This window comes from Solea solea, chromosome 15 (assembly GCF_958295425.1).
Source record: "Solea solea chromosome 15, fSolSol10.1, whole genome shotgun sequence".
NCBI lineage: Eukaryota > Metazoa > Chordata > Actinopteri > Pleuronectiformes > Soleidae > Solea > Solea solea.
This window is the reverse complement of record NC_081148.1, coordinates 8,251,258-8,270,174: the sequence shown is the minus strand read 5'-3', so window position 1 is coordinate 8,270,174 and position 18,917 is coordinate 8,251,258. Positions and strand designations below refer to the sequence as shown.

Sequence of the window (18,917 nt, the reverse complement as noted above, 5' to 3'; positions counted from 1 at the left end):
CAGACTCACCAGGGTCGAAATTCTTGGGCAACGTGTGTTTATCACAAATTCTAACAATCCCCTGTCGACCCCTGATGCTCATATTGCAGGCACACAGAGACACCAACAATAATACTTCACTCCCACTCTGTGACGTGAAGTAAAATGTCCAAACAGAATATTAGTTCAACGAAAAGCTCCAGGGGTCGTGGACAAAATCAGAAACTGTTTGTTGGATTGCCCTAAAATCTGGGATATGTATATTTACTGTTCTATATATGGCTATATGTGACAAAATGGTAAATATTTATGTAGAGCTTTTCTAGTCTTGATGACCAAAGCTGCTTTAGCCTACAGTTTTGCCATTTACCCGCAACATGGGGTTAAGTGTCTCACCCAAGGACACTTAGATTTACATTTAAGCATTCAAAGTGGTCATTGAAAGAACTCCACTAGCTAAGTTAAGCCTATAGAGGCCCGACCCAGGTGGGACTTGAACCCACAATCCCCAGCTTCGGAGGCTGATACCTTGTCCATTAGGCCACTGGGTCTTTACTCACACTCCACCACTCGTCTACATCAGCATGTAGACTCGTCTACATCAGCATGTAGACGAGTGGAGCTGGGAATCGAACTTACAAAGATGACTCGCTCTACTGCTGTAGCCCCACAAGGTCCATTAAGATGTTATTTTATGTGTTTATTGTTATTTATTGACCCTAACTTCATTTGTTCAGTAGTATATTGTGGCGTAAGTCGTCTCTCGTTATTATTGTTATGCAGGAAAAGAAATGGCTTCTTTTCCGGCAGGATACAGTACATGGGGTATGTTCTTGTTCAGAATAAATAGATGATCAAAGGTCAGCACAGTGTGTAACAGAGTGAAGAAGGTGTTCTAAATAATTGGCTGTAGCACAGTTTGGAGACATGACCCCTCTCTCGAACCCCCGCCCCCCCCCCCGTCCATCCCTGGCACACTCTCTTATTCCCCTCACTGCTGGTGTTAAAGTTTAATGAGCCCACTTTGCTGAAACTGTTCAAACAAACAACCTTGTTGACAAGACAAAGCTTTGCATTAACTTTGCCAACTTTGGGTTACATCCAGTTCAGCAATGACCACACGGCTACAAATGGAGTCTGTAAACTACTGAAAAAAGAACCGAGGCAGACCTCAAACCTCAGTGCCATAGCCTGGATGCAGGTTGGTTGGAAATAGATCCTCAGCACTTTAACTGCAGTACCGTTACCTCAGAGTGGTCTAGTTGGCTGTGTTTTAAGCAAAGCCACAGTCACGCCCGGATAGCTCTGGGTGGCAGTGTTTTCATTAGGACAAACTGTACAGTAAACAGTATGTTTGTCATGCAAGTTTGTTTCAACACCCATGTTGGTAAAAATAACCCCATACATGTTTACATCATTTACCACCTCCCACTCTCCAAACTCCCTCTAACTGAACAAAGATCAAGTCCGTTGAACCCGGTTATTTCCCAGAACGGATGGAATCAGGTGTCAACACCAAATGAATCTGTTTTTGCCAACTGTGGTTTCTTGTAGTGTTTTACCTGCTGCTCAGGCAGAGCATACTTCTATAATATAATTTGCCCATTTTCATTGTCGTCATTCCTCTGATTTTCTTCCCTTCCTTCCTTTGCCTCAATGTCTCCACCAGTATCCCGTCTGCAATCCCAAACTATCTTAATAAAATCTCCACATGGTCTGTCTGCGACAGTAAGGGAAGCTGCTCCTTCTCCTTGTAATTCGCTTGGTACGCACAGCACTGAGCCACATACATAGTCTAGCAGATGTGGAGAGTGAGCTGGAGGAAGCAGCAGCTGGCATCGCTACTCCTGCATATGACCTGGATGCTGTATACTGTTCTGCGTACGATCACCTCCATCGGATGATCCAGGGCTTTTTGCGCTGAAACCAGGCTCGGCTTCCAGTCTATAGGATCCACACGAAATCCAGACTGAGAACTTTACTCTCAATCCCACTTGGTGTGTTTGGTTCATCTTAATGTTGACTCATCATCGCTATTGGTGAATAAGAAGCTAAAATAGTATTCTGTGAACCTGCCTGGCATCACTCATCACATTCACCAAATACTCCTGAATGTACTGTAACAGCAGAGACATTTGAAAACACTGCTTTCTCTGTTTTCTTTTTGAAAACTATGCATTTTAGTCTGGATGGGCAGAAATGGAGGCCTTTGAAAATGACCCAAAATAACCCAAATTGACTTCATGATTGATGGTTATTGGGCAACAACTTGACTGTCAGCTGTAACTGACAATCTCCATTACACTTACTGTCAGTATCAGTTTCACTGTGACACAAATCCCTGCTCTGATTTTTTTCACCATTGCAGTTTCTTGTTAGTAGATTTTCCTGAAACTAAAGCCATGTTTCTGTCATGGTACAGTCGGGTTTGGTATCGTACTGTACGGTTTGGAATGTTAAAGCTCTCGGTCAGTCTTGCCATTGAAGAAACACCAGTCGCAAGGGAGTGACGCCCAATCAGCTGACTGTCGTGGGTCTATCTCCACACCGAACCGTACTGCACCATTACTCTGGTACGCCAAGAAAAGGGTGCTAAAAGTGGAACTGTTGGGGCCGCTTATTTTGGTACTATTCCTAATGGAAACACAAAAAAAACCAAAAACAATGCACCGTATACCGAACTGAACCGTTTCACTCAGTGGAAACAACTGCAGAGAAGAGAATCAGAATAAATGAAAGATGAATGAATTACATTTTGGTTCATCTTACACAAAGAAATGCAAAAACTAAACACATTTTTTTTTTAAATTAAAATAAATAGAAAGAGTGTAGGCTAAAGCTTATTAACACGTAACCTCTTGTCTACAAAATCAAATCATCACAAAAACCTAGTTATTCCAGCAACAAAAGATAAAAACATTGCCAGAAAAAATTATTGTCAGCCCTTGTTAAAACAGATGTCCCATTAAGTCAAGTTTTGTGTGATTAAATAATTATCTCACATTGTTTGAGCCTGTTCAGTGTAATGCACGTTTTAATAATTTTCAGAACAAATATACAGTACCACAAGTTCACTCCTCTGACTCACAGACAGTGTTAATATAAGATTTGACTTTTTTTCTTTTACAAATTTCCATTTAGAGTGGCACATGTTATGATGTGTTTTTACGTGTGCTTCTATTGGTGCAGATTACAAATATGGAGCTGAAACACGGATCATTATTTTCTTCATCAAATGCTATTTTCAAATAAAAACGTTGCAGTATGGATGTAGTCTGACTGCATTGTTGCCGGAGCTCCAGAGAGAAGCACTCGAGAGAAGAACTGAAACACCACAGACGACGTTTGGCCTTTTCAAGTCACAAATGAAACATGAGAAAAGTTTGAAATTGAATTGTGAGGTAAAAGGCAGACGTGTAAGAAAGTAATTGAAAGCAGTCACACGGCCAGGTTTTTGTGACATAAGAGTAAAGGCTGTAAAATAGTGGTTGGATGGATCCAACATTTATACAGGGCTCAGGTGTAAATCATCCAGATAATGATGGCTGAGTTCCAGTTACCTTCTTCCCTTTCAGAGTGCATGCTGACCAGTGTTGTAATGTAACAAAGTACAAATACTCAGTTGCTGTACTTGAGTAGAATTTTCACATATCTGTACTTTACGTTGTTATATTTCTTTTACTTTTACTCCACTACATTTCTTAAATAAAATGTGTACTTTTACTCCGATACATTCTCCTTAACCATCTTCGTTACTCGTTACTACAAAATAAAAGTTGAGTTGGTGACGTAATGCCTGATTGTTGTCGCTAGTTGTTTTTAGCGGCACTAGCTGTTAGCCGCTCAGCTGTTAGCCGCAGAGTTTGGATTACGGTGGACAGACCAGCGGCTCGTTGTTTACCGTAAACATCATAAAAGTACTTTTCATACTTAAGTACAGTAAATGTCAGGTACTTTAAGACTTTTACTCAAGTAATATTCTAAAAGGTGACTTTAACTTCCACCAAAGTCGTTTTCTGGTAAGATACTTTTAAGGTACTTTTCTCAAGTATGGCTTTCAAGTACTGTATACAAGACTGATGCTGACTCACTGTCCTGACCAACCCTGAGTTGAGCACAGCCACTGTTAATGTTATCAGTAACACCTGCGTTAAGCAACAATTTCAAATGTCTCGTGGAAGAAAAAGACCTTGGAGAAGACAAAGTCCTGACCCTCTGTGATCCTCTCAAACTCACACTGCAGAACTGAGTCAGCACAGACAGACAGATGCAACAGAATAAATCAGCCACATGTTGAAACCTAAAATAAGCAACACTAAGTGAAATGATGTGCAATATTTCCCAGCACTGATGCTTTACTGTTTAACTAAACAAATTGATTTAGAGCCCGTGCATCGCCTCTCCAGTTTGCTTCAGTGTGTGTCATGCTGCCCCGTCTTTGTAATTTTCCCATGGTAACCATTACCAAAGACTTATGATGTTTACTCCGCATTACAAGTGCCTTAAAAGTGCTTAATTGTGTGCTAACAAGTACTTTGACATGACTACAAACAAGATGTGTGGCTTTTCTGGGGGCGTGTGGTTCCACTTTATATCCATTTACTTGGATCATTATGCTGCACAGTGAGCCCTCATTAAGAAAACGGAGCTTGTCTTGTGTTGTTTACTCGTTGGTCTGTAATCCAAGCCAAACTGTGATAAAGAAAGATGAATAAGAGGTGACACAAGTGTTTATCACCTCATTGACAAGTAGATGCAGACTGTGAACACCTGCGTTTAGAAACAGGGTGCACAGCGACTTGACTTCTGAAGCTGCAACTCCAAAACTCCTTAGTGTCATTTATATTTCCCAGGCATATTGCCCCCTTTGACCCAGTTTGCCCGTTAAAGCCGGTAAATAGGGCCATGACCCCCAGCCAGCAAGCTGGTTAATGGATGCATCTGTGGCGGCGGAGGTTGGCTGGCTGCTCCCCCAAAGTGGGGCCTCTCTTCCTGGGGCTCTTAAATGCAGAGAGCTGGGGGCCCGGGAGCTCCATAGATGACCATGCATCCTGCCGGTGATGGCTCTACCATAAACGGCGGTGAAGTGGGAATATGTTCCAGATGCTGGGGAACCGAGCACACACACACACACACACACACACACACACACACACACACACACGCTAACACGCACACACACATACCCATGAACATTCAGCCATACAGGGAAAAAAACGAAGCCTTACACATATGCACAGCTAAGACACACTGAAACCTCTACCAGTGTGGGCCCCGGGGAAAATGAGTTGTGAGCCCGCATGGAGACAAAAGTTCAAGGGTCAAAGACCACATTAGATCATCCAGTCATTATTCGCATATAGACGGCATTGTGTGTATGTGTGTGTGTGTGTGTGGGTATGAGAGAGAGAGAGAGAGCTCTGTAGACAGAGGGAATGTAGGGCAGTTAAAAAGGGAAGGTGTATCCTTTACACCACCACACCCTTTCTGTTGCATACACTGAGTGCATGGGGAGCGACTGACACTCCACAGCTGCACTGATGCCTCCGCAGCAGCTGTCAAGATGCTGCAGCACATTGACAAGAAAAGTTTGGAGACACTTTCACAAACAGGTGGTTATTGCAATTTCATAACGGTTGCAAAAAGCTGTACACAACCTCGCCTTCGGCAGTTTTTAAATAGTTTAATAGCTCATGTCTGGATGGAGCGATGCATAATTAAACAGCACACGTATCACACACACTCTCTGTCTTTGAGTCGATGATCAGCCACTAGTTTGTGGCCAGATAGTGGTTGAAAATAGTCCTGTTGTTTCTCATCCTCTAGTTACTGGCCATCACTATAGATAGACTTCCCAACCATAATCTGTCTGTCTGTCTGTCTGTCCTCTCTGACCCACAGCGACTTCCTGAGTCTCTTCTGCCTGGTATCACTGAAAACAAACCACCCTATTACAATGTACATACAATCAAGTGCATATCAATGTTTCTGAAGTCCGTCAAATCAAGAGAATCAAATGTTTGAATGGAACATTTTGGCAAATTGTTTCATAATGTATCCTGTCAACATTAGGTAATGTTGTTTACAATCATTTAGGGCAAACATCTCACCTGTGAGAGGATTTGTTGCACTAGTGGAGATGCTGGTGTTTCAAAAAAAATAAAAAAATGAAGACGATGTTGTTGTTGTATGAGAAAAGCCAAGATCTTTTCTTTGCCCCAACTTGGTGCTTTTTTGTGCATAAATCTACCCACAGGTAACTCACAAAAACAGTGTAAATAAACATGAATATTTATGTGTAAATGCAATGTATTTGTGGTTCTCAGAGCTGAATACAATGACTGAATACTGCATTAATACTGCATTAAACGAGTAAACAGGCCAGTGGGAACCTCAGCAAAAATCTACTATAATGTAGCTGCTCCAAATGAAGAAAACACTTCTTTTAGTAACAGGAAACCAAAGCAGAGGAATAACAAGCTGCCTTTCCTCAATTCCTTAGTATCCAACAGTTTTAATTAATTAATTCAATAAATAAAACACATCTATCTGGTGAAGAATAAGTGGCCTTGCTGTGTTAGAGAATAGTTGCGAGTACCTTAATGAGCAAAGTACTGTACGTGCCTGAGGGTTTAAGAGAATTGTTTTGATCTCATCCTCCACCATCCTCCCTCTCCCTCACACACACACACACACACACACACATAGACACACGTTGTATTATGGCATTAGGCTGAGTGATTTCCATGAAAAGTGTCCCAGAAAAGTCTGCAGCACCAAGTGCAAATGATACATTCTGCATTATCAGAAATATAACACATAATCCCATGTAAAACTTCAATTTAATGACAAATTACTCTGGCTTCTAACATTAAATTAAAAAAAATGATGACTCACATGACCTAAACTTTGCAGGAGCTTCCTGGCTGCAGATGTTACTAAGACTACTCCTTTAGTTTCATCACATTTTAGGCTCTTAATGGTCCTAAGATTGTGTAAACATGAGTCTTAGAGCGTGTAAAAAATGTACTCTCATGCCACCTTCTTTGAATTAAAGCTTCACAGAGGAATTAAATGTAAAGTTCTCGATGTAACAAAGGCATATTTTCTTGTCATGTAAATGCTGTGATCCACAATGTGTGTGTCCCCCCCGTAGAAGTCTGGGAAAGAGATTTGAAATGCAGCGATGCACGACGGGAGCTCATGCTGCGATTCTCTGGCTTCAACTCGCGCTCTGCTCAAACCCGCCATTAACATCCATCTGATCACACTGTTGTGTGAGAAGGCATCTGTACTTGTGCCTCCACGTGTGATCACATCTCACCGACTCACTTCCTCTTTTGTGCAAACACACAAACATTTCCTTGTTGCAAAGAGCAGAAAATATTGTTTGTAGCCTCTGTGACTTTGACAGATGGCTCTATTGTCACTGCACTTGTGTGAGGTCGTGGGCTTGCGTGTGTAAGCGAGGGAGTGAGTCACTGTAGCACGGCTCTATAATGAAAGATTTTTCTCATTTGAGGGGGAAATTGAAATTCAATACATGGCGGTCAGTGTTGGTATTGTTTTGGTGACCACAGTAAGTCAGTGCATGTGGAACAATTCGGAGTGTATCAATACCTTCTGTTCATTGTGAAACTGTAGCAGGTAGAGCGATGCCAGCTGAGTCAGGAACCATTTGTGTTCATGCAGATAAAAGACTGCGGCCACATACGTCTCAGAGCGACTGTGAGTGAATTAGTGAGGACCGGGTTTGGACAGAGCCTTGCATAGAGGTAAAGAACTCTGCACTTTCTGAGGTTTCTTAGTTTCATTCCCTAAAGGATTCTTTTCTTACATTATTTTTTTTACCGTTTTGTTTTTCTGTCTCCAAATCAAATTTTACAGATTGTAAATCCTCCTTGTCATTTGTGATTTTTGGCTGGATGGGATTCTTTACTTGTTGCTACAAGAACTGTAAAATACACTTGTGCCCTGTTATACAGCCGCAGGCTCCACTTGGTATCTGTGTGTGTGTGTGTCTTTAAAGACAAGTGTAAATTGTGTACAACCCAGACACTGCAGTGTTGACCACAACCTGTGACGGTGTCCAGACCACAGGCAGCTCACGACACCACTATTGTGTGTTTGTGTGTGCGTGTGTGTGTGTGTGTGTTCCATTGAGAGATGAAACACAGCCACAGTAGTAAGCCAGACACAAGACCCACTAATATTCCATTACGTAGTGCTCTTTTCCGCAACAAGGCTGCAGGCTGGTCACAGTAACATCATACGGCCATGATTAAACTTTCACTCCGTCGATTAGTTGCCTCCAGGGAGACGGTGATTACATTTACTTTACATTGTAGGAATTCTGCTGACATCCTTTTCCAGAAGGACTGAGTAACCTATAATTTATATTTCATCTGAGACGTGGTGCTGAAGTTCTAATTCAAGGAAAAATGCCAATTCGGAGCAGGAGGCCACATGGAGTGGAGTGGTGTATTCACAACGTAGGAGGAGGTGTGGGGTCATTTTATTTGTTTTGTTGGAAAAGTCACAACAGCATCTGAAAACGTAATCTCTGTCTCGGCTTGTATCTAAGTTAAGGGGCTGCCTCCTTTGGAGGATGTGGTCATCACTAAGGGACAGTCTGGTCTGCGAAGGATTTCCTGTTTGTGTCACCAGTTTTTATCCGTTACTGTTGCACCATTTGAGCAGTTCCTGAAACTACTTCCCAGTCGGCCACCTTGTTCAGTCTAAAATTAACCGTTATACCCCAAGATTTGTGGACCTGGGTGAACCTGCTAGAAGGCAATAAAATCACATTCCCATTACCAGTGATTATCCTGCACTGTGGTGTTTATTTCACCCTGTGACCCCTGTGCATGATTGTGATTGTGATGTCACAAACATGCCGGAAACACAGATGGTCTAAGGAAGACAAAAACATGTGTGAAACAAACATTCATAACACCAGAGGTGGAAAGAGTACTGAAATATTATACTCAAGTAAAAGTACCACTATTTTGATAACAATTTACTTAAGTACAAGCAAAAGTACTGGTCTAAAAATGTACTCAAGTTAAAGTAAAATAGTAGCTTGTTTAATTAATTGACATAGTTACTTTTTTCTTTCTTGTGTCTTGCAAAAAGGACAAGGGGACACAAATCCCACATGACTTTTTTTTTTAATTAAAAGCCAACCTTTACAAATGAAAGTGCTGCCAAAATAAAATATGTAAAGGCGGAATGTATGAGTCAACATAGGTCAAAGGTCACAAGGTCACAAACTTTCTCACTCACTCACAGGGATCTTAATTAACACCAATTCACCTTTCATTCAGGCCAACATTTTCTAATACTCAGTAACTGATGTGATTTTAAATGTAGTGAAGTACAGCACTTCCAAAAAAACATACTTAAGTAAAAGTAAGATTACAAATGTTAAAAAATTACTTTAAGTACACAAAAAACCCTTCTCAATTGCAGTAACACGAGTCATTTCTTCCCACCTCTGGCTAACGGCTGCTTGCACAGGAAATGATGCAGGACTTTGCACGGCTACCAGAAATGAAGGCCACAAAGGGGAAATTACCATCTTCACCTTGGTCTTGTGGTCCCACTGAAGCCGACTGCAACCAAAGCTGATTGCAGTCATTTCACATGGGGGTTAATATGAATGATTGGTGACACGTTGCTAATGGTTAAAAAAAAATAACATTTAAACCCAAAATTTAAATAAATGATAAAAAATACATTCTGAAAGGACTTTGCTGCCGTATTCCATTTTTGAAAGTGACATTTTCACTGGCACATGCAAATAAATGCTGGGATGAGTTGGCTTCAGAAAGATCTTTCCACTGCAGGGATGCACGTTATTGGACTTTTTGCCAATATCTGACTTGCTGTATTTCAGGAGTGCTTAGTACTGATATATATACTGTACATTTTCCCTGTGCCCAACTTCAGAGGTCATTTTGTCTCTTCTGCAGCAAAATGACATGATATTTTGCAAACTTGTGTCACAGCAGATGCAGATATACATTTTCTTCATTGTGCAAAATAAATAAACATTGAGAATGTACCAGTGTATAGGATTTAAGGAGGTCGCAGCCTAGTCAGCCTACTGTTTTAGTCAATAGATACTGATATTTTGCCAATAGTATTGTGTACCCCTGCCCATAAGGTTCTTAGCCACATTTTAAGTAGATAGTTAGATATTAAGTAGACTTTCAATGTAGAAATGGTAGCGTGAAATTGCACTGCTGTGACACAGCAAATGCAGCCTCTTAAGAACGTGACCCCTGAATTGGAACACAGCTTCTATCATGCCAGGGATTGTGGGTAACAGAGTGAGTAGTGATGACATCCGATCACTAACTTCCTGATGCTTGGAAACCCAAGTCATCTGAGGTTGTTTACTGTGGTTCAGTTATAGGCCTCTGCATTAAGTCAGACTCTCTGTGACGTTTGTGCTTCTTTGATGAGATGATGCCTACAAACCATCGAAAAATGATTACTGACAAAGTCACTGAAGAATTAAAACGAATAGTGTAAATGTATCTGCAAATTAGAAGGCTTGATTGTGTGTTTTATCATGGCAACAAGAAACAAATTTAATAATAGGAACATTTCACAGAGGGTAGGTTTAGTCAGTGGGTGGTGAAATGGGCTTAAACATGTTTGGGTGACATCAATAAAAGGAACAACTATCAGGAACAACAACATGGCCACAACCTTGCATGAGTAAACACCAAACCTTGCTGTGCCTCTGAAATTCATTTGTACCACATTCATGCTGCATGACTACTCATGTGTGACAGTTAAGCAACAGTATGACATATTTTGGGTCTGCGAGTGGTTTGCTTATGGCTATAATTGGATGAGTAAGGCAGGCCGACACTTTGGAAAGTGCTGAAGTTAACCAGATCCACAGAGTTTGTTTTTTGTGTTAAGATTTACTTTTTTTTTTTTTTTTCACGATCTTGTGGAAACTTATTAAACCAATTTAAAATATGGTTTTGGAGGTTACGTGGAGGTTACAACAACAGGCATATGAAGTAGTGGAAATCCAAAATCGGATTTACAGAAGAACATCATGTTAGGAACAGTGAATTTTCTTCCAGTATATGTCAAGAAATTGTGGCGTGATTAAGTATATGGTACAGTCAGAATGTCCCGTCACTGCTATGTTGTTCTAAATCCTTTGTTTTCTTTTTTTTCATTGTCCCTGGATGTTGTCCACATGGCTTTCCTTCTACACGATGAGTAGGTGAGTACCTTCAACCATATATATATTTATATATATATATATATATACACACACACGCAGAAAACAAAAACATATAAAAGGCAAATGTGCTACATTATTTGAAAGCCTATATAAATTGTGTTTAGGTTGAGTTATAAGTTGTCAGACCTTGAAGTGACTTTCCTTACGCCTTTGAGTGTATGTGCGTGCGTGTGTGTGTCTGGGAGTGCAGCCACCCTAATGGATGGAAAATCTCTTTACACACTCCAACACAAGATCAAACCATCCCTTACTCACACTTGCATAGACAAACACACGCAAAGAGTAAATCTGCACATGTGCATGGAAATGTACTGCAGTTGCTCTTTTCCCCTCTACTTCTCACTCTCACTTCTCTGTGACACACACACACACACACACACACACACTCTCGCACACACACAAACTCTTTCCTCTGCCTCTTTTGTCTTTTGGCAAACTCAAAAAGCTCCGTCATGCTCCAAGTCCTGCGATTAATAAAGTTATTTCAGCCAGAAGTGGCTCATTTACAAAAGAGAAAAAAAAGAATCAGTGATGGTTTTGTTTTTGTCTCAGTCACAGACTCTGGTTGGGAGCTGGTGTCATGGAAGATTAGCTTTCAATTGCAGAACATAGAGCTGGGATTAGCTAATGAGTACCTGTGTGTTTGTTTAAAGTACCATGGCGGGTCGTGCAGTGTTCAGTATCTGCTTCTATGCTTGTACTTCTTAGAGTTGGACTACTATCCTTGTCCCATTAGTGGGGAATCGATCTATTGACCTACATGTGTCCGCCTCTGCGATGGTAGATGGCACACACCCTTTCAGCTTGTTAGTATAAGGCGGTTTCCTGTTTAGGTTGTGGCAAGTTGTTAGCATTTTGAGCTCCATTCAGTCTTTCCACCATTCATAAACTTTCAAATATCAGATTCTTTAAGACGATAGAGCAAAAAAAAGAAATGTACCAGACTGAATTTCATCATGTTTTTGTCGCTATTGTCTTATGCTTCTGTGTACTCGCTTCTTCTGTTATTTCCGGATTTAAGTGCAGGATGGAAATGGGTGTAGTGCAACGTCAGTCAAACTAATGTGTTTGAAAGTCCAATTTTTGTCAGACTAACACAATAATTAGATTGTCTGTAATGTCGTGTAAAGTTACGGAGTATTTAAGCAGGTTTGACTTTAATGGAACCTCACTGATTCCCAAAAGATTTGAAAATCAACTGAAGAGTCTTCGGTTTCATTTTAAAAACCTTTCAAAAATAGACGGCTAAATTGAAATTTATGTTCCCCTAATTACTGCAATATCGTGTCGCAGGAAACAGAAAAAGCATTCTTTTGTGGTGATTGCACACACAGATGATCGTATCAGACCGGGGGTAACTGGACCTCACACAAATGCACATTAGAGTGACATGTAATCCTCTCAGTATCCCAATACAAACTCCCGTACTCGCGTGCGCGGTAAAAGCATTACTTATCCTGCCACACAGGAGTCGGTGTTTGTGTCAGTCTTTGCTGTTGTGTGGAAGCACCAGAGAACAGCAGCTGCACAACACAACAGACAGTTCAGGAAATAGCTAGCAGTCCTGGACACACACTCACTCACACACACACACACACACACACTCAAGCACGCACGCACTTTGCTGGCTGTGGTCCTGTCAATGTGCAACAGCTGGGCACAGCCGAAGTCATAGACGCAAGTGTAAAGGCATGCGGCCACAAGGCTCTTCAGTGCTTCTGTGCGTGCGTGTGTGTGTGTGTGTGTGTTTATGTCTTGTGCTTGTTTGCAGACCTCCAGCAGCAGTGTTCCGCGAGTACACGGATACATTATGTTACACATACACAGCGCGGGGTTTGTTTGTTGTTATTCTACCAATAACTGTCAACCATGTAACCAAGCCGCTCAGATCGTGTGACTAACAGTTATTTTGTTATTGTTTCATCTTGAGTCAAATCCCAATTGGAGTTGGGCCTTTCTGTGTTGGCTATGAATGCTCGAACCTTTCTATTCCAGCTGTTTCAAAGACATGCACAGTGAGGTTGGTTAATTGGAGATTTTAAACTGACATGACACCTCCCGCTTTGACCCTTAAAGGACAACTGGAGTAGATAATGGACAGTTTTATGGTCTGGTGTGTTAAAAACTCAAGTCATGGTTTTATCCAGAAGGATTCGACTAAAATAACAAAATGTTACTTGAGGGATGTCTTAGTTCATGAGGAAATGCAGAGGCAAAGGTCATGAAGAAAATCCAAATGTGTTCCCTGTTCCGCCATCTCTCAGTGATCTGGCAAGGAGTGGACTTTGCAGATCGATCGTAGTTTTCCGTTTCGTGTTGTTCAACAGAGCGGTTGCAGCTTCAGATGAGAGAAGGCACCTGAGGCTGTTTGACACTGCGAGACTCAGTCAATACGTTGCAGATGCTGGTTCACATTAGCTGTGAGAGTGGGACTTTGTCTTCTACTGTTTCTGACTCATATATATCTATATATATATATATAGATATATATGTTTAAAGAAAAACAATCCCATTTAATCTCACCTGAAAACGTGTTTCACTGCTCTTGTTGTTTTTAACTGACATGAAATTGTACAAGGACGTCATGCCAAACTCTACGTGACTCTGTCGGGCCTTTTCTGAACAAAGGGTCATGTCTGTTTTCTTTAAAGTTTCTCTGAAGCGTTGGTGGCCGCAATGAAGAGAAAAATGTTGACATGGAAATGATTACCATGACTGAGAAGAATGAAAAAAGAAAAAGCGAAGAGAAGGAGTGGGGAAAAGAAGAATGGAAAGAAAAGGAGCCTGGAGTGAAAGCAATAAAAGATAGAAGAGGTAGATGGAAGCTGCAAGGCCCGGGAATTAATGGAAAAAGACACATACTGAAGACATTGCAGTGCGTGGCGGTTAGTGTTAATCAGAGCGGGCAAGAGTCTTGCAGGCTGCTCTTGATGGGAATTGGCGTGTAATCAGCTGGAATAATGTTTGGGCTGCGAGAGAGCCCTGTGGGATTCTGTATGTGTGTGTGTGTGTGCGGCAACAGGCTAGACACCAGCGAAAGCAAAAAAAAAAAAGCACATTCAGCAAAACCCCAAAAAATGATTTTGTCAAGGCTTTACGCTTTTGATGCTTCCTGTTGTTATAGAGTTTAGTCTCAGAATTCATGTCACAGTTCAACACTGAATGGTTTTGATTGTGTTAAAACAGTCAGCAGAGCCATATCCATCCATCCGTCCATCTGTCCGTCAGTCCGTCCACTGAAGCCTCTCAGAGATAGTCTGGGAGGCTTCAGTGGCATCATCAGGGCCATCATACAGAGACAAACTCATATCCATCCCACATACATTCAATTTTGAGTCTCCAGTTATAACCTAACCCCAATCTGTATGTCTATGGAGCGTGGGAGAAAAAACTCACCCTCACATGAACATGCACGTTCCATGCAGAAAAGCCCAAACTGAGTACGACTTGACGATCTCCTCGCTCGGATGCACCTGTGTCAACCACCGCTCTTCATCAAACACTTACCCTCGGCCTCCTCGCAGGAAATACCTGAGCCGCTGCACATTTTTTTTAATGTCCTTATTCTAAAAAATGTCCCAGCAGTTATTGAACACCGTTGGGCAAATTCCATAGTTTGTTGGTCTCCTAAGTGAAAATTCCTGACTAGAACCCTGGCTGCAAACGCACATAGAAGCCTCTGTGTACATGGTGTCCTCCCAAAGGACACAGCTGCAGTACGTCTGTCCCTTCACGTCTCGTTAGGGATGCTTGTGTGTGAAATTAAAAGCCCTGGTCAGACCTGGTCTCAACACCCGTCCTGAGAGATTCGATCGCGAGTGTACGGCGTTCAGTGTGACGGTTCTCAACTGGCACTAAAATGCATCTGCTGTCACCACGTTTTCCCCCCGAGCTTCTTGCCGACACAAAAACACACTACAGATGTGTTTGTGTGGTGGTGTGTGTTTGTGTGTGTGTGGGCATCTGTGTCTCTTTATTGGTGTGAGTGACAGGTGGCGACATGGAGAGAAAAGGCCCTGTTCAGACCTGGCTGTAATATCATTGCTGAGTGATCCGATCATGAAAGCAATGTCATATTCACACCGGCCCTTCTCATCCGAATCCTAGTTCGTTTGCTTGGAAAGTCCGGTTTCCTTTGGGGAAGGTGTGAACGCCCAACAGAACTCTGACCCGCACCAAAGAAGCGAACTCTGGTCCGCCTAAAACATAACAACGCGACTACAACGCAGGGCATTGTGGGTAAACACAACCACAACATGCGCGTGTGTAGAATGATAGCCAGGAGAAATGTCTGAGTCCATTGTTGCAGCGTATATGTGTCGTATGTTCACATAAAACCACAGGATTTGATGCAGCTCCATGTTTTGCTCTTATGTGGAGGAAACAGAAGTTGTCCTGCATTAACCAACAGATGAGCCGGTTCTCTTGTTCAGTAATTCTTGAGACGAGGAGGGGAATACGTTAAAGTGCCAAAGTGCCAAAGTGTGAAAGCACAAACCGAGTCCCCAATCGTACAGATTCTAGCGGACTATTAGGTGTGAATACGACTTGAAAGTCTGATTGCACCCTGAATGTGTCCTGAATGCTTCCTCGGGTCTCGTCGGTGGTTTGGAGACACGTGTGGCTACATTCCCCGAGCATGCATGAACCCAATCTGTCCTCAGGATGGATTAAAATGACCTGCTGCAGTCTCACGGTGCTCATATGATTTATTTGTAGCCATAGAGACAATATTAACACTCATCAACACTAAAATATGAATTCATGTTACAGCATGACAGGGGCTTTAGTTCACTCGGCTCTCTCTGTGCCTGCCACTCACGTAGACACACACACACACACACACAAACACCAGACACATCTGTACCGTCAGACAAAACATGTGATCGTATATCTGCACAATGGTTAAAAACGCGATCAAAGATAAGAGGACAGAGGAGTTTGAACGAAGAATGATTCCCACGACTGGTGTGTGTTGAAATAAGACCACCAGACATTTATTTATGACACTGAGCCCTTTCCGCTGTCAAACCTCATTTGAGCTGTGGAGTACACGGTATTTTAGCTTGACGTTTATTTGTAACGTTAGAAGACTCAAGCAGCCGATCCCGATCACACCAAGTCGCTCTAGGTTTGTCAGAACGATAACAGCGGGCGATGGAGCTGCCAGTCCTGTGGCCACACAGGGCGTTTGGATATAGAAACACATGCCGGATGTTTTGCAGTGGGTTCGGCGAAAATCCCCGACACATGACAGTGATGCTCACCTTCAATCATAAAACGCCACGTTATATGCACATCATGCTCGCACAGACGAAAACATTGGATTGCCCACAATTTCCCGCCAATCAAACATCAAACGGCGGTCTGAGGTTTCCCAGCCAGAGCTTTAGATGTGGTTAAACGGATGTCATCGGGGCACACGTTTCTCCCATCACCCTCCATTAGCCAAACAGCCTTTCGTCCCCTTTGCCTGATTGTCTGTCTTATCTGGAGGATATCAGTTTGGCTGATTAGGACATTCCCAGAATTCCATCTTTTCCTCTTTGACGGAATGTCTGCATTTCTGCCTCGTGTTTAAATGTCATCTGGAACTGCACGCTATTAACTGGGTTTTTTCTCTCTATCCTATTTTATGACGGCTCTTGGACAAACTTATATTGTGACTATACGTCCAATTAAACCGTTTTATTAGTATAAAGGTTGTTAAATGGTAGGATTTCTGTTTTTGTCCATTTCATTCACACTCTCACGGAAATATCATGCATTCTTCCTGGGCTGGTAAAAAGGAAAAGTAATATTTTACATTTTTCGAGCTAACAGCAACGATCCGGTCCTCCAGAGTCGTGCAGTCAGCACAACCTGTCACTCTTTATTTTACTGGTCAGTCAATAACAACCTTAGGAGCCTTAAGAGAGTCAAATGTGCACAGTCAGGAAAGAGAGTGCTATATTTTACTCCACTTACACGTTATTTCTCCTTTGTCTGTCACTCACAGCATTAATGGTGAGCAAGGCGGCGTTTTTCACCACCTCAACTCCACATGAAGTTCTTTCAGTTCTTTTAGTTTAGTCGGCATAATGTAGTAGTCCACGAAAAATAATATTTACATAAAAATAACATTTTTATGTAACTATTCTACTAAACACAGTAGCCCAAATGCAAAATGAAAAGGTCTCAGAATTTCCAGTCAAAATATTGTCCACATTTTGTCTTTACTGCATTAATTCTGTGCTATACTGAGTGGAAATTCTGGTTTTCCTCTCATTTGGATGGTGTTTTCTACACATGCAATTTTCTTTTATGTGGAAAACAAAAGGAAATTCACAACGTGACTCCATTCTCAAACAGTGCGTTAGCTGCTGTGCACATTTGTAATGAGTCCTGTGGGTTGTCTTCATTTCCCTGGTAATTTTAAAACAATCACACAAAGCATTCGTTTCCATATTTGATTCATCAGACGTCGGACGTCATTTGCATAAACCCATAAAACGCGACGGATAAACGTTAAATTTGTATCGCTGTGCTTTTGCACATTTAGAAATAAAATACTAGGAAGCAGTCAGGGGGAGCTGGTGCTGCACATGATTTAAAAAGGACGTATTTGCTCTCTGTTAAAGTGCATAATCTTTCTGTCTCTCAAATACGCACACAGCTGGTGAAAAAAAAGAGCGAACCAATAACAAGAGCTATAGCTGATGTCTTTCCTGCCTACAGGCTGACTGTGTCCCAGTTCCACCAGACTGGAAATGGGGAAAAGCTTGTTCTTTTCCCCGCTATCTATCTTTTTTCCTACCTTTTGTCTTTTCCTCCTCTTCTTCGTCTTTACATGCCACCTCTTCAATTGTGATTTCTTTGGGGTGGTTTACACAATCCATACATTTGCCTTCACAATAACACGTATCACTTCAAGTGAAAATGTTATTTTTATAGCACCAAATCACAACATGCATTATAGTAAGACACTTTGCATTGCTAGGCCCGAGAGGTTACAGTGTTGACAGAGAGCGGTGGGAACCTCAACAGTTGGTGTTAGTGGAGAGAAGAAAACTCCCTTTTACAGGTAGAAACCTCAGACAGAACTAGACTCAAATATGCAGCATCTGCCTCGGCTGGTTGGGGTGAAAGGGGAAAAAACTGGGGGAAAGAGGTGGGGACAGAAAGACAAGGAGCAGATGTATAACATAAACAACATACAAACAAAGTACTACAACTACAATAAGGCTCAGGCCAATAAAAAACAGAAAATTAGGGTTGCATCTTTTCGCGTCTGATACCGATACCAATATCACAAACTCAAGTATCTACTGATACCGATATCAGTCCGATAAAGTCATTTTAGACCTTTTTTGTGCTGGTTATTTCAAGCTTTTTCAAAGACATAATCCTTCAACTGTGTAACAAATATCAATCTCCCATAAAGACGTAATTCAGCCCACACCATGAGTCAGCTAAAAATGATGTTGCTGATGCAATAGGATTTTTGGATTTTGACCAGTATCGGACCAGCTCACTCCTACATAAAATACAATTAAAAAACAATCAAAAACAAGGAAACCAAACAATAAGGGACCCATTTCAAAACACAATTAAATACATGAAACATTTAGAACAGTTCATCATGGGGTCACAAAGCGCCACACTAATGCCATTTTCACATTTA

At 41.7% G+C, this 18,917-nt stretch overlaps 1 protein-coding gene and 1 non-coding gene across 13 annotated transcripts in view; one reads left to right on the top strand and one right to left on the bottom strand.

Annotated features, from left to right (window-relative positions):
* kcnq5a (potassium voltage-gated channel, KQT-like subfamily, member 5a) overlaps positions 1–18,917 on the top strand; it is a 105,031-nt gene that overhangs the window by 43,868 nt on the left and 42,246 nt on the right. The window lies entirely within an intron of this gene.
* On the bottom strand, positions 458–530 carry trnar-ccg (transfer RNA arginine (anticodon CCG)). Its single transcript has one exon. It is a non-coding gene; the product is annotated as a tRNA-Arg (tRNA).